The 16,822-nt window shown below is 37.3% G+C and overlaps 1 protein-coding gene across 5 annotated transcripts in view; it reads left to right on the forward strand.

Moving 5' to 3' along the window:
- GRB14 (growth factor receptor bound protein 14) overlaps window positions 1-16,822 on the forward strand; it is a 117,227-nt gene that overhangs the window by 21,479 nt on the left and 78,926 nt on the right. The gene's annotated exons all lie outside the window — the stretch shown is intronic.

The following is a 16,822-nucleotide window of genomic DNA, read 5'->3' on the forward strand; positions in this document are numbered from 1 at the left end:
TTTGACTTATAATATAATGGAGGTGACACTGTGACAGTTTCTGGTCCAAGGTTTTAAGAGACTGGCAGCTTCCATTATCTGTTTCTTAGAATACTCTCTTTGGGAAGCCTGATCTTTCTTATATGAGCCTTGTATGACTTTATTGGGACCACCATGCTGGAGAAGCTATGTGTAGCCTCTCTGATCAGTAGTCTCAATTAAGCCCATCTATACAACCATCCTTGCTAAGATGCTACACACGAGAGTGAGGTAACCTTGGATCCTCCAGACTAGCCCTAGCTGAATACTTTGACACAGTGTAGAACTGAAGAATTACTTAGCTAAGCCCTGCCTTCCTGATTCACAAAAACATGAGCTATAACAAAGGGCTATTGTTTAAAGTCACTGTGTTTGGGGCAATTTGTTATGCAGCCATAGGATAGCCAGAACAAGGCAGAGCACCTGAGAGAACAGATGGTGGCAACTGGAAGGAACCTTGTAGGATATCTTATTTAACCATTCCCCTTGGTAGGGAAAAACTGCATTCCAGAGAGATGAAGTGACATTTTCACTTCAAGGTCATCCAGACAGTTATGGTCACAGTACTCTAATCTGTCTTTGTTGCTCTTGTCTCTGGAGGACTCTATAAGATCATTAATTTTACACTTCCGAACTGGTCAGTAAAGACCTATAGATACAGCCCTGAGGTCATCTACAGAATGCTACCATGACAGAGGTTTTACAACCTCTAAAAGGACCCCAAAACAGTATTCATTTCAGAAATAGTCTAATTATTCCTTACTACTTAACTGCTATGATAAAAAGTTACATTCTAGTATAAATGTCTGTTTTACTTAATGTTCAAATATAGTAAATAATGCTAGAAAAATAAGCATGCACACAAATAATGAATGATCATTTCCTATATAGGAAATTTCAATATTTATGCATTTCGTATTTCAAAAATTCATTGGTAATTTTGGAAACTTTGAATGCATTTTTTTTTTTTTTGTTTTTTAGGGTCATGGTAAAGTGGGTTTTTTTTTGTTTTGTTTTGTTTTGTTTTTTTGTTTTGTTTTTTGGGTTTTTTTTGTAGATTCAAGTCAGTTAACATACAGTGTAGTATTGGTTTCAGGAGTAGAATTTAGTGATTCATCACTTACATATAACACCCAGTATTCATCCTGAAAAGTGCCCTCCTTAATGCCTAGCACCCATTTAACCCATCCTCCCACCCACCTCTACTCCAGCAACCTTTAGTTTTTTCTCTATATTTAAGAGTCTTTTATGGTTTGCCTCCTTTGTTTTTACCTTGTTTTATTTTTCCTTCCCTTCCCCTATGTTTGTTTTGTTTCTTAAATCCCACATATGAGTGAAATCATATGATATTTGTCTTTCTCTGACTCACTTGTTTTGCTTAGCATAATACCCTCCGGTTCCATCCATGTTGTTGCAAATGGCAAGATTTCATTCTTTTTTCATCGCTGAGTAGTATTACATTGTGTGTGTGTATGTGTATATATATGTGTGTGTGTGTGTGTGTGTGTATATATATATATATATATATATATATATATATATATATATACCACATCTTCTTTATCCATTCATCAGTTGATGGACATTTGGGCTCTTTCCATACTTCGGCTATTGTCGATAGTACTGCTATAAACATTGGGGTGCATGTGCCCCTTCTAATCAGAATTTTTGTATCCTTTGGATAAATACCTAGTAGTGCAACTGCTGGGTACTAGGGTACTTCTATTTTTAACTTTTTGAGGAACCTCAATACTGTTTTCCAGAGTGGCTACACCAATTTGCATTCTCACCAACAGTGTAAGAGGGTTTCACTTTCTCTGCATCCTTACCAACATCTGTTGTTGCCTGAGTTGTTCATGTTAGCCATTCTGACAGGTGAGAAGTGGTATCTCAGTGTGGTTTTAATTTGTATTTCCCTGATGATGAGTGATGTTGAGCATCTTTCCATGAGTGATGTTGAGCCATCTGGATGTCTTCTTTGGAAAAGAGTCTATTCGTGTCCTCTGCCCATTTCTTTACTGGATTATTATTATTATTATTATTATTATTATTATTTTTGGTGTTGAGTTTAATAAGTTCTTTAGAGATTTTGGATACTAACCCTTTATTTGATATGTCATTTGCAAATATCTTTTCCCATTCTGTCAGCTGCTTTTTGGTTTGGTTGATTGTTTCCTTTGCAGTACAGAAGTTTTTTTATCTTGATGGGGTGCATTTTTGCATTTGTTTCCCTTGCCTCTGGAGACATGCTAGCAAGAAGTTGCTGTGGCCAAGGTCAGAGAGGTTGCTACATGTTTTCTCCTGTAGGATTTTGGTGGTTTCCTGTCTTACATTTAGGTATTTTATCCATTTAAATTTATTTTTGTGTATGGTGCAAGGAAGTGGTCCAGTTTCATTCTTCTGAATGTATTTTTCCATAGAAGCAATGATTTAAAAAATTCACTTTGATATATCATGTGCCTAATTTTTAAATAATCACCTTATTTATCATTTTTCTGTGGGACAGTGTTTGCAAATTCCAGCTTGCTATCTGTGAATCTCAGTCCAGTCTCCCCCTTTATTTGTCTTTGGCAGAAGAACCAGGTCTACTCTTTCTATGAGCAGTGGGAGTGAGCACTTTACCTTACTCTTAGCACCGGCTTGTGGCAGATGTCTTCTTATGACTAACAATAAAGGAGAGAATGGTCTGGGGACTGCATGCAGTTGGAGAGTGTGCTATACTTGGTGATGAGGAGTAGAAAGGGAACATGGTTCAGGATGCTGGTTAAATTTTTTAATTCAGGTACGCTTCTGTGATTTCCCTCCCCTCTTTCTTCCAAGTACCCTAGAGACTGGTATGTACTTGCTTTCATTTCCATCCTTCCCAGTAACTTCCTCCTTTCAAGGTGTCAATTCTTCAACTCAATAGACAACAGAATTAAGTCTCTCTATTTTTTTATACTTTCCTATTTTCTTTAATTTTCTGTTCTTTTGCTTTCTCTTCTCTTGTCATTTTCCTTTACCTCTTTCCCCTCTGTCCCCACCCTCCTCTTACCCGTGCCTCTCTCTCTCCCTTCCTCCTTCTCTTTTTCCCTTCTTTCCTTCCTTCCTTCTTCCCTCCTTCTGTCCTTTCTTTCTTCCATCCATCTACTTATCCACCCTTCCATCCTTCCTCTCCACCCATTGTCTTATTTCTCTTAAAAGTCAACCTAATTTCTTGAGAATTGTTAGTATAGTTAAATTAAATCCTTTAGTTTATTTTTAGATTTAGGGAAAGTAAGTAACACCTTTACAACTTATATAATTAAGACAAGTTATGGGTATTTCTCCTAGATTATAAGCCCTTGGTAGGAGGGACTATAGCTAATTTTTCTCTACAATCCCTTTTCACATAATTTTGATATTCTTAGCAATATTTATTGTGTAAATGAATAAAAATTAAAGATCACAATCACAGTTATTATCTCTCTCTATGATTATATATACCTGTGCTATGGAAGAGGGTGAAAGGCACTGATGAAGACTATTTTAAATCCTGTGGGTATATGCATGTTATCCACATATCTAGCCCGTGTGTTTAATGAAAGTATATATGATATTTTAAATGTTTTATTTATTTTTGAGAGACAGAGACAGAGCATGAGCTGGGTAGGGGCAGAGAGGGAGAGGGAGACACAGAATCCGAAGCAGGTTCCAGGCTCTGAGCTGCCAGCACAGAGCCCGACGTGGGGCTCAAACTCACGAACTGAACCGTGAGATCATGACCTGAGCCGAAGTCGATGCTCAACTGACTGAGCCACCCAGGTGCTCCAGTATATATGATATTTTAAAGTCAAATTTTGCCTTTGTTTTTCTCTTTCACCAGTATTTTTTACTTTCACTGATGTTCTGTTTGGCTCTTTTGTTTCGATACCATCAAACAATGGAGCTATGTAAAGCCATTAACGTGGTGTAGTTAATTCACTAATAATAAGGGGACTATCTGACATTACTTCTATTCCTTAGAGTAAGATTAAGTAAATCAAGGTTTGTAGTTTATTTGAAGGATTAAAGACGAGAGCTAGGAAACATTTTTGTTTCAGCTGTGTTTTTGATGACAAGTGAACGCTAGTTCTTTACTCAAGCAGAATAATTTGCACTGTGACAGTTCCACCTTTCCTCAGGATAAGACAAAAATTATGTTGAAAAGTTCAAGATAATTTTCGTATTTTATGTTTCCTTGAACCTGACTTGAAGTGTAAAAGGGAGATGCCAAAAAGTCCCAACTTGAAGAACATATTATTCCACCAAATGTTATCTTTGTGTATTTATCAGTTTTTTGCTCTAGCCATTCTAAACTATTTGCTATTTTTATCTTCTTAGACTAAATGTACTTTAAATAATTCCTTAAATAATCAAGAAGGAAAACACAGCACTGAGAGAATCCCTAATGGTAATTTTAAGAGAAACTTAGCTTAATACATGAGGAAACTTTTTATGAAGGATCTTCATTAATTCTTAGTCTTTTTTTCCCTTAAAGAAAGCTGACATTTTAATCATTTGAGAGGTGTTAATTATGTTCTTTATGATAAGGTGCAGGATTCTTCAGACTTTTGTTGGGGTACAAATTCGTTGGAAATTCAGTATTTCAAAAGATGAAACGTAACTCAATTTGTTTTCCTAAAACTTGACTTATTAATGTTATAGATTTTATTAAAAGTGTTGCTGTGTCTTTCTATCACAGCTTAATCACTCATGTTTGCAAAAATTTATCTGCAATTGTGCATGGAGTGGAGTACCTACTGTGTACTCCAAGTTGGAAGTTTATTATGTGGGTGTATCAAACAGAGAATGCAGCTTTTGTTTATATTTTCTACTAAACTTATTCTAATTAGACTCATGATTTTTAAGAAAAAATAATTTTTTTAAATGTTTTTATTTTTGAGACAGAGAGAGACAGAGCATGAGCAGGGAAGGGGCAGAGAGAGGAGACACAGAATCGGAAGCAGGCTCCAGCCTCTGAGCCATCAGCACAGAGCCCGATGCGGGGCTTGAACTCACAGACTGTGAGATCATGACCTGAGCCGAAGTTGGACGCTCAACCGACTGAGTCACCCAGGTGCCCCAAAAATAATTTATTTTGAGAGAGAGAGAGTGGGGGGGTGGGGGGGGGAAGAAAGAGAGAGAAAGAGAGAGAATAACAAGCAGCTCTGCACTGCCAGCACGGAGCCCAACTCAGGGCTCAATCCCATGAACTGTGAGATCATGACCTGAGCAGAAATCAAGTTAGACGCTTAACTGACTAAGCCACCCAGGTGCTCCTAGACTCCTGATCTTATTCTGCACTATTTCAGTAGTCTCTAAATGCCATCAACTGGTCTCCAGGATCATATCCTTCTTTCCTTTTTGTTGGTGCTAGAGCACTCTTTCTAAAATCCTAAATCTGGACTTGACACTCTTCTACGTTAATTCTTGAATGACTGTCCACTGCCTATAAAATAGAGCCTGAGCTCTTTTCTATTGCTTACAAGGTCTTCTATGATCTGTTCTCTGACAACATTTGCCCCTGCCTACTGTCTCTTCCCACTCCATCTCTTGGAGGGAGGACTTGGGAGTGTAAAGACCCTTTATACAGACTTGTAGGCCATGACCTTTTTTTTTTTTTTTTTAAATATCTAATAATAACATGTCCTATGTACATGGCTTATATTTCTAATGCTGAATATTTCAGAGTTTGCAGGACATTTTTGATTGCTTATCTTTGCTTTTGCCCTCAGGTTTGACCTCCTTCCATTCTCCTAAGTCATCTGCCACTTTTTCAGACATTTTATGTTTTCATATATTAAAGTTCATGATTAGATTTGCTTCCTAGTCTCTTTGTCAATGGCCATAGTGTTTGTGTCCATTGTTCTTGTTTGGGAAGGCTTGCCAAGTAGGAGATAATGCATTGTTCTACAGTCTTGAAACTTTAAGTACATTGAAAACACATTTGTTCTTTCATTTATTCAGTATAACGTATACTCCACATTATGTTAACATTACTCATTGAGAAATCTTGCTCCCGTTCTTGGATTCATTGGCTCATGATGTCTCCCCCAGTCCCTACAGAGATCCACTTTTATCAATGTTTTTTGTACATTCCTCTGTACTCATTTATGTAAATATTAATCATTATATATAGTTGCATAGTTATATATATGTATATACACATACACACTTACCCTATTTACTTTGGTTTTTGGCTTAACTGTTTCTCTGGATATCTTTACATGAAAGTACATTAAAGGTACAAACTATATAACATAAAGGGATTTGTATTAATTTACGATTTAGGATTGGTTCTTACACAGTTGCAAAGATATTTTTATGAAACTCAAGGCTTATCACCAGGAAATACAAAAGATTGGAGAATAACAGATCAAGGAGGAGTATGGAGGCAGAGTTGATATGCAGTGAGAGAGAGGCAGCACAGTGCTGAAAGGAAATAAGAAAAATAGAGGTGGGTATTTAAGCTGACTTTCATAAACCAAGGAATATTTCCACATATAGAAGAAACAGTTCATAGAGTATAGTGCTCAACTACATACAAAGCACTTGCAAAGTAAGCAAAGAGAAGAGTTAGTCTTACCATACACCTCCCAAAATATCTGTAGTGAATAGTAAAGTTTGTATCAGAAAATTTTGCCACTTCTAAAAGAGTTTACATATCTGTACACATCTTGAAATTTTTGATAGTCTTGAGACTATTAAAAGGTTTCTATGACTTTTGGTTTATTCCTGTATATTCAGCAATGGATATGCATTCGGTGATTCAAAATGAGGATGCTGCCTTCAAGGAAATTATTTTCCAAGCATCTATAACTATGTTCTACAAAAACATTTACTCAAAGACTTTTCTGTTTCGAATTCAGTTAATTTAGATGCCAATAAATAGTTCCATCAGGCTTTGTGTATATATAAATGAGAAAACTTTGCTAAAACAGCATAAAACAATACAAAAAAGTTTAGTGATAAGGAAGAATCCTGCCTGACTGATCATACATATCAATTTTTAGTTGGAAAATAATACAATTTTATTTTATATTTTAAATTCTAAATAAGTGTTTACATTTAAACAAACTATTGAATATTATGGAAAACTAGGAACTATGTACCAAAGATAGAGTTAAAACCACTGACCAAAAACTAAAAGCACAATCCCATTGCTTAGAAACAGCTCCTGCTAACATTTTGGGTACCTCATCTTTTTCTAACTTTTTAATGCATCTAAACATAATTTAAAAATTTTTGATCAAATACTGTGTATTGATTGATCTAAAATCATAAGCTTTTAGCAGTAGAGGGTCCCTATTAATGATTTGTTTTCTTGTTTTACAAATGTAGAGACTGAGGGGCGCCTGTGTCACTCAGTTGGTTAAGCGTCTGACTTAGGCTCAGGTCATGATCTGGAGGTCCATGAGTTCGAGTCCTGCATCGGGCTTGGTGCTGACAGCTCGGAGCCTGGAGCCTCCCTCAGATTCTGTGTCTCCCTCTTTCTCTGCCTCTGCCCCGCTCACACTCTGTCTCTCCGTCGCTCAAAAATAAATAAACGTTAAAAAATATAGAGAGAGACTGAGACCGAAGTGAATTAAATTACTTGCCAGTACTTGGCCATAATCATTTATCAAGTGGAATAGAGGCAAGAATAGAACTCATGTTTTCTGATCTTTCCACAGAGTCCCTGAATGCAGGTGCCACTCTTCCTTTAATTTCTCAGATCGTTAGCAGGTTGCTATGCACACAAATGCCAGACTGTGAAGATGAGGGCTGCATGAACACAGTGTGTCTAGGGGCTGGTGCCAGCCACCTGCTTGGATTCCAGGTTGGCGGTGTCCAAGAGGCAGGACCTCCAAGTCAGAGCTGGCTTGTTCAGCATTGGGTCCCAAAGGCCTCACTGAGATCAGTAGCCTATGAAACAGAGGCTCTGGGCCAAGCTTATCAAGCACGTCTGCTCAGTTGCCCAGAATAATGGATACTGCTTTGGAGAAGGCAGTGGGATCAGGAAGTAGTTTCTGAGGATTAGTGAGGAATGACAGGGAATTAAACTGACCTGAGGCCTTTGGGAACCTCTGGCCTTCAGACCAATAGCCCAGAGGACTGGAGGACACTCGGCCTTCATATATCCTAATGCTCCGAAAATTAGCAAAATGACAGGGTGGGCGGTATAGGACCCAGTTGGACCTGGGCAGGATAGTCTTTTCTCATTCCTTCTTTTATTGAGGAATATAAATACTGTTAAGATACCAGTCTGGGCCGAAGGCTCCCTTGTGGTTATTGATGTCAGGGTTGATGGGAAGGGGAAATTATTTTACTTATTTATTTACTTAAGTCTTGAAACATTCCAAGACTGTTGTCGCTCTGTAGATACTTTCAGTGCAATACCTTAGTCAAAACCCCTTACTTCCTGAAGTGGAAGTCACCTTAGTGAGATGCCAATGCTAGTGTAATTTCCCTGTGCACTTTTCTTCCATGCCCGGTCTTAGAAAGTCTGTATTCTGCACAGAAGACGGATGTGGAAGAGTATTTTTAAGTGCCAATTTATCTCATTAACTGCTGAGTTTGAGAGGAACTCTCAATTAAATACACAGACATTTCTGTGTATTATCTCTAATCAGCCTAATATTAGAGCTGAAAGCAATTTCTTAGCGCTGATAGAAATTCATGAGGCCAAATAATTTTACTAGGTTAACAAACTACATAATTGATACAGGATTACAGCCAAGCATTGCCATTTTATTACATATATGATGTAGCTGTTCACAGAATAAATCAAGAGGCCATTTTGCAAATGTGGATTAGAATAGAGCCAGTGTAGTTGTGTTTTTAGAGCACTTTCAATAGCAAATAATGGAGTTAATACTTTCTTTTCACATAGTGAAGAATGTGATTGTGAAATTGTGAAACTTTTAGAAAGCAAAATTACTTCTACAAAGCGTAATCAAAGGAGTTTCATAACCAAGTATGTGTGTTCACATGAAACTGCTGTAAAAGACACATGTTTAGTCTTGTAGGATTCATCTAGTGTCAAGGTGCCATGTGCTGGATGTAGAGCATAAATTAAATGTCAATTTACACTAGATTATAATCCAATAATAGTTAATGCAATAATAGTTCCATGCCCCTCCCCCGCCCAAACTATTGGATTTAGTTTCATTTGGCGCGGTTTAAGGTCATGCAGTTCATTTATTTTATTCCAGAATTGATACATCTGAAAGAGTGGGGTCTCATTCAGTTCACTGGGAGGCAACATTGATTCTAGTGGTAGTGTTACTGCTGGGTAGTTTTGGAACAACTAGCTTGTTCTTGGAAATTGATAACCATCTTTTAAGCATTCCCGTTGGTGACTGATCTTCATCCTTGTGACTATCCGATTTTGAGAAAGTTGTTAAAGCCAATGCTAGCACCCACACTAGAAAATATATGAAGTTCATGAGGCTCTGAGTTTCTTGCTGGACCCGAACATTTTGGTATTTCCTAGGAAGAATATAAAATTGCTTGTGGACAGGAGCATTGTTAGAATAAGGATATAGGATGTCTGAAAACTTTTTTCTGTCACATTTTCTGCGGAACTGCAAATAGAGTATTTTAACTAGGATAGTATTTTTTCCAAGGGCAAGGTATCGTTATAGCGATAATTTGAACTAAATACATCCTACTAGGGTAGTATTGTGAAAGCAAAAGCAACAATAACCACAAATCTTTATGAATAGCATTTGAGTACAGTCTTCTATTCCAGCTCCTGTAAAATGTCTGTAAGTGTATGCATTGATTCCAGGAAAGATTTCTATATACTCTGCTGTGTTCATTCCACACACACTTCTGCCTCATCAATTTTGTCATGCCGCTAATATGTGCCTTTAAATGGATGCTCTCCAAAAGAAATTTTTGGAATGATTTATCTGAGTTGGGAATTTTAATAAAGGTGTCTAATGAGAAGTTTAAGCAAACCGTCTTTTTCTCAAAATAGCTTTCCCTGCAGCAAGCTGAATTTTCAAAACTCCTGCTTTGACTTTTAGAACCATGTTCCTTAAAATAGCTTGCAACTCCTCCCATTTAGGCCAGAAAATCATGGTCTCTTGTCTGTTAATAAACTGTCCAATGGATAAAGGTGGCTGGAAATTTAAAAAAAAAAAAAAAAAAAGTTTATTTTAAACAATTTGAAATGAAGCTCCACATGGTGAGGTTTACCTGAATAACTTCCGAGACTGTCACTTTTGAAGGCTCTCACCCATTTGCTGTGTCTATATATTCTGGTATATTTGCTAAATCAGTATCATTATCACATAGTCACTCCTCATAAATATTTGAACTTGCAGTCACAAAATGCATATTCTCCCACAATCACAGTGAAGAATGCTTTTCTCTTTCCGCCTACATGCAACTCTGTAATGATGTCCACATTTGCTTTCTCAAAGTTTCTGCTGTGACCACTGGCAGAAACAGCATAGCAGACCAGATGGTCTGTTGATTTGAGTAGAAAAATTCTTTGGCCTTTATTTAATTCAGTAGTTCTACTCAATCTGCTCAGGAGAGTCTAATGAGAGCACATAAGGATGCTGCTGTTAAGATGAGGTACGTTGGCAGCATTTCTGCATTTCCTGCCCACCCTTGTCTGGGCATTGTCAGTAGTTTTCTTATCTTTATAAAACCGTTAAGTGGATCATTTAAATAATAAAAGCAGTTCTCCTTGTGGCATAATATTTTTAAAAAGTGGCTCTAGGTTTAAATCTTCTTACCTTTAGAGAATATGTGAAGACCGGAAACATAGATTTATTTCTGTGTGAACAATTGATGAGAAAGTTGACCATCTCATTTGGCTTAAGAAATATTTTTTTTTTCAACATTTTTTATTTATTTTTGGGACAGAGAGAGACAGAGCATGAACGGGGAAGGGGCAGAGAGAGAGGGAGACACAGAATCGGAAACAGGCTCCAGGCTCTGAGCCATCAGCCCAGAGCCTGACGCGGGGCTTAAACTCACTGACCGCGAGATCGTGACCTGGCTGAAGTCGGACGCTTAACCGACTGCGCCACCCAGGCGCCCCAAGAAATATTTTGGTTGCCACTGAGGTTCTAATGTGGAAGGATCGGAATGAGTAGGGGTGAAGTTGTAAACAAATGCTGGGACTGTCTTTGGACCTGGAGGTTAATAGCAGAAGTAGCCGTGACACTGTATTTGAAAAGACCCGTCGAGTGCTCACTTCCTTCCGATGTTGTCTGCAGTGATCCCACATCACTCCCTAGCTGATGCAGTATTTTTACTTCTGTGAGAAAACGTTCATGTCAGGGGCAGTATTCTTCATAACGGTTCTGATATCTAGAATGAAAATTTGCTTTGGAAGATAATTCCAATTGTCAGTTTCTGATTTGTAAGGTTAGCAGACTTTGAACTAGGGAAAATAAAAGTGAGTAAAGATCTTTGCCTCAAAGTATTTATTGGAGTTTCAATTCATTGACTGTCCAAGCTGGGCTCGAACCTATGAATGGTGAAGTTGTGACCAGAGCTGAAACCAGGAGTTGGATGTTTAACCAACTGAGCCACCCAGAGGTTCCCCTTCCTTTTTTTTATTGTCAGTAAAGTTTTTTGTTAGTTTATGACATGAGAATTGGTAATATAAACAATATTACATTATTATGTCAGTTCCAGTATTAAAAATATCTCATCTATAAAAATATTGGAGTAGCATGTTCGGGGAATACAGTGTTCCAGTAAACTAACTTTTTTAAACACTAACCCCCCCCCCCCTTTTTTTTTATGGGTAAAAACTGTCTTGAACAGAGTAGTGCACCTGAGATAATGAACAAAAAGGGTGTTTATCTATAATTACTGGAGAAAGGGGCTCCATTATTGAGGATGTCTTCTCTTAACCCTCAATGTTAATAATTTGGCTAGTTATAACTTTCTAGGTTCAAAATAATTTTGCTCTCAGAACTTGGAGGGCATTAATCCACTGTCATTCAGCATCTTGTTTTTAAGATAAAAAGCTTGTTGCCAATCTGATTCCTGTTTATTTGTAAGTAAGATTGTTTGCTTTGATTTGTTTATTGGTTTTTTAATCTTCTCTCTGGAAGCTTTGCAGTTTCTCTCTTATTGTTGGGATTATGATATTTCATTAAAATATGTTAAAATTATCTTCAGAAAACACTGTTTTGCTCTATACTTGGTAGGCTCATTTAATCCCAAGCCTACAGTCTTTTATTCAGCTAAGAGAACATTATGTGTTTCATTATTTTCTCTCTTCTGTTTTCCCCTTCTGGGTCCTAATTTTGCCAAGCATTATGTCAGCCTTGTGGTTTTGAGTGAGTTAACCTCTAACATCTTTGATCATCAATTGCATTATTATAAAGTGGAAATCATAATCCCCAGGAGGCCTGTACCCAATATGGTAATTATTCTTTCTCCTTCAGATGGCTTGCTCCTCTAAGCTTATCATTTTGATCGAGGCATTTGAATCTAAATATAGACTTCTGGCTCTTAAGTGATGTCTGGGCTGTTTTTAGCATGAAGGTTATTGGACATGACTCTGGTCTTCCTCAAGGTAGCACTGGCTAATTTCTGAAGGTTTCTTTGAATACTGTAGCCTGTGTTATATGGCAAATACAGAGGTCAGCACAAAGAGAAGAGTCAAAGTACATATGGAAATGGAGCTAGAATGTTAAATAGAAGGCAACACCAAGAGTCTGTTAGAAGGTAAAAGTCTATAAAAGAAAATAGGGGACCTATATGAGTTCGTCTGATGAATGGCTGCCAGATTAGTCTTCCCAGAAGAACAGCTTTCGTCATGTCACGCGCCTCACGCGCCTTAAAAATCTTCATTGGATTCTATTGCCTATGAAATTAACATCAGACTTTTAACACTTAATATACAAATTGTCCAAAAGATTGGCTCCAGGGAAACTTTCCAATCTTACATCCTCCTATTCGGTACGTATTCCCTTAGTTTAATCAAAATATATCACTCTGTTTCCCAGATCTATCCTATGCTGTCCTATTGAGTGTGAATTCTCCCTGCCACCCGTTTATTCCAGGGAGGTCCTCTTTTAAGGTCCAGGCCTACAGCCTCTTCCTTGACAAAGCTCCCTCCAGTTTCTGTACCTCATGTTCTTCTCTGGCCTGAAGCACGTGACTTGTGCATCCTTTATAGCATCTAACATACTGCCTTGAAGTGATTTTAGGTAGGAACTATGTCACACTCCTGTGTGATCTGCTAAGGTCTAACAGTGCTTCATTTGTAATTTGTGCCCAGTAAATAGGGTTGAATGAGTAAGTGAATGGATGCGTTGCAGTCGTGTTACGTTGTAACGTTTTACATGGAGCAAAGTAAATTTGGAGCGTTTTGTTTATTTTAGTGGAGCTGACTAGGGACCAACATTGTGCTTTGTTGACTATTTTGATTAGAAGCTTTTATATTGTCTCTGTGACTGCTTTTTGATTTTTATGAATAGCTATAAGCACTTTGCTAATGACACAGGAATACTGTCAGATATTTGAGAAATACTTAGCTTTTAGTCCTATACATTTAAGAGTTTAAATGAAGAAAAATGAAAATCAAATATAATACAGCTGTGACTGAAAACTTTACACGTTTTAATGAAATTTCTTATACCATCTAACCTGCAGAAATAGTTTGAAAATAAACTGACTTGTTACTTGAGATCCATGGTAATAAATCTTAGAGTTAAGGGTCTCTTTTAAAATGCATTCATTCCTAGGGCCCCTGGGTGGCTGAGTCTGTTGAGCATCTGACTTCGGCTCAGGTCATGATCTCGCGGTTCATGAGTCGAGCCCCGCATCAGGATCTGTGCTGACAGCTCAGAGCCTGGAGCCTGCTTAGGATTCTGTGTCCCCCTCTCTCTCTGCCCCACCCCTGCTTGTGCTCTGTCTCTCTCTGTCTTTCAAAAATGAATAAACATTAAAAATTTTTTTAAAATGCGTTCATTCCTTCTTTTGCTTCTTTTCCAGTGATGAAATTGAAGATCATGAAATATCTTGGTCTTGAAGTTGTGACTTTCCCTGTAAGAAAGGTGTAGCTTTTATAAAGGCACTAGAAATTTCTTGATGGATATGAAGAAGAGGAATTGGGCAAGACATTATATGGCAGTTTGTGGTGTGATTTATATTTGGGAGAAGAAGCTTTATTTTTGTGTCTTCAGTCATCAGGGTGACATTGAATTGTGGCAAGTCAATGTATTCCTGCGTATTTTTGCGATAATGATGATACTTAAGAGAACAATACGTAAGTCTCCTGAAAAAGACTTTTAAATTGTAGGGATTTACTCCTAGTAAAAAGGATTTACTTCTTTGACAAGTGGACAAATATTTTAGTTTCTTTCAGGAAATGAGTGTTTTCAAGTTTGCATTGATGTTTTTTCCCCCTTATAAGTGAAAAAAATACTTAATGCCCACTTTGTAAAAATGTCTTTTGCAGGTAAGGATAGATGCTCTGAGAGTGGTAGAGGACGAGGGACAAAGAGGACGGGGGACAAAAACTTAAGTCTTCCAACATAATGCTAACAACATCATACAACGATACTAGCAGCTAATATGTATAATGCATATATTTCCATGTACTATCACTAGAAGGAGACTGAGCATGGGAAGTTAAGTACCTTACTTGACGTCATACCATCATTAAGAGGGTTCAAATACAGGTTATCTCAATATAACCCAGAGATGTAGTACTCTGTGGTTTCACCTTTCATTATTGATTAATTGATTGAGGATCAAATTGGCTTTATTAAATAACTCATGAATCAGGCAGCATCAGATCTAGCAAGAGGAGGGAAGCTCCCTGTGGTTTCACTCTTTAAACAAAGCTTTTGAGTAGATACAAATTCCCTAAGAAATTAAGGGTTAACTTTAAATCTGACATCACAACATTAGTATTAGTGCCAGTCTCCTAAATGTTATTTTATCACATTGCAGAGAATCTCTGTCACAATCAGAAAGGTAGAATAAAACTCTTGGATTATTGGGCCCAATAAAAATTTCCTATTTATAATGAAAATATGATGGAAATTGAAATTGGGTTAAACCTTTTGTAGTTTATAAATTGAATCCAATGTAATCCATTCTAAACTCCGGATGTTAACACAGAATTAGATTTGATGCCTAAGTGCATAGGAGATTAACTAATTGTGTTAGATTTATAGAAAGACAAAAGGAGTATGATTTTCAGCACTGGTAAAGGAGACACTCTCAACTAAGAAAAATTCTACTTCATTCAACTTACCTAGAATGTTTTTCTGATTAGAAAACTAGATGAAGAAATTATCTCAACTTTAATGTAAAAATGAGTACAATGTTTTACTGCTTCAAATGGTTACTGTATACCCTTTCACCATTTTTCCCGCCTATTTTATGTTTTTTAGTTTTCCTTTTCTGCCTTCTTTTGGACTAATCAAGTGTTTTTGCATTATTTAATGATTTCACATTTCACTCTATTATTTTGTAGTTTTATACTATTTTGCAGGTCCTTTGGTGACTGCCCTTGACTTTATAACATGCATCCTTGGTTTACAAAAGTGGTACTGGCACCGCTACTTGGACCACTTAGCTCTATTTTTTTTTTTTTTAAGTTTTATTTTTTTAAGCAATCTCTACACCTAACGCTGGGACTTGAGCTCATGACACTGACATCATGAGTTGCATGCCCTTTCGACTGAGCCAGCCAGGTGCCCCAGATCACATAACTCTATATTGTCCTTGCACCCTTTGTGCTAATGTTGTCATATATTTTAATTTTGCACATGTTTTAAATTTATTGATATGTTCATTCAGAATTCATTTTGAATTACCAATATGTTTACTTTTCCATTGTTCTTCCTTGCATTCTGCAATTATTTAAAAAAAAAATTTTTAACATTTATTTATTTTGGAGAGACAGAGAGGGACAGAGCATGAGTGGGGAAGGAGCAGAGAGAGAGGGAGACACAGAATCTGAAGGAGGCTCCAGGCTCTGAGCTGTCAGCACAGAGCCTGACATGGGACTTGAACTCATAAACTGAGAGATCATGACCTGAGCTGAAGTCAGACACTTAACTAAGTGAGCCGCTCAGGCGCTCCTTGCATTCTGCAATTAAAAAACATCTGAAATCAATTTCCCTTTGCCTGAAGAATTCCCTTTAATATTTGTTTTAGTGCCATTCTTCCAGTAACAAATTATCTCCAATTTCTTTTGCCTAGAAATGTCCTTATTTGGAAGGATATTTTTGCTGTGTTTAAAATTCTAGGTTGGCATTATTTCTATTAACATTTCATAGATGTCTTTTCATTGTCTTCTGACTTCTATTATTTTTGTTAAGAAATAAGCTGTCAGTCTCATTATTGGATTTTCGAAGTTATTTCCCCACTTCAGGCTGCTTCTAACATTTTTCGTCGTCTTTAGCTGAGCATAATTATTATTTTTAAGTATTTGTCTGCTTAACATGCATAGTGCTTCTTAATTCTCTGACTTAATGGCTTTCCTCAGTTTTGGAGTGTTTTCTTTGTTTTTTTAATGTTTATTTTTATTTTTGAGAGAGAGAGAGAGAGAGAGAGAGAGAGAGCGCGCATGCGTGCACAAGTGGGGGATGGGCAGAGAGAGAGGGAGACACAGAATCTGAAGGAGGCTCCAGGCTCTGAGCTGTCAGCACAGAGCCTGACATGGGACTTGAACTCATGAACTGAGAGATCGTGACCTGAGCTGAAGTCAAGATGCTTAACTGACTGAGCCACCCATGCCCTCCAGTTTTGGAGTATTTTGACCATGTAAAGAAAGTTCTTTAAATATTGTTTTTCTAGTTCTTTGTTAGAAGCCATTATGAGC

The sequence above is a fragment of the Neofelis nebulosa genome, chromosome 2 (assembly GCF_028018385.1).
Source record: "Neofelis nebulosa isolate mNeoNeb1 chromosome 2, mNeoNeb1.pri, whole genome shotgun sequence".
Taxonomy (NCBI): domain Eukaryota; kingdom Metazoa; phylum Chordata; class Mammalia; order Carnivora; family Felidae; genus Neofelis; species Neofelis nebulosa.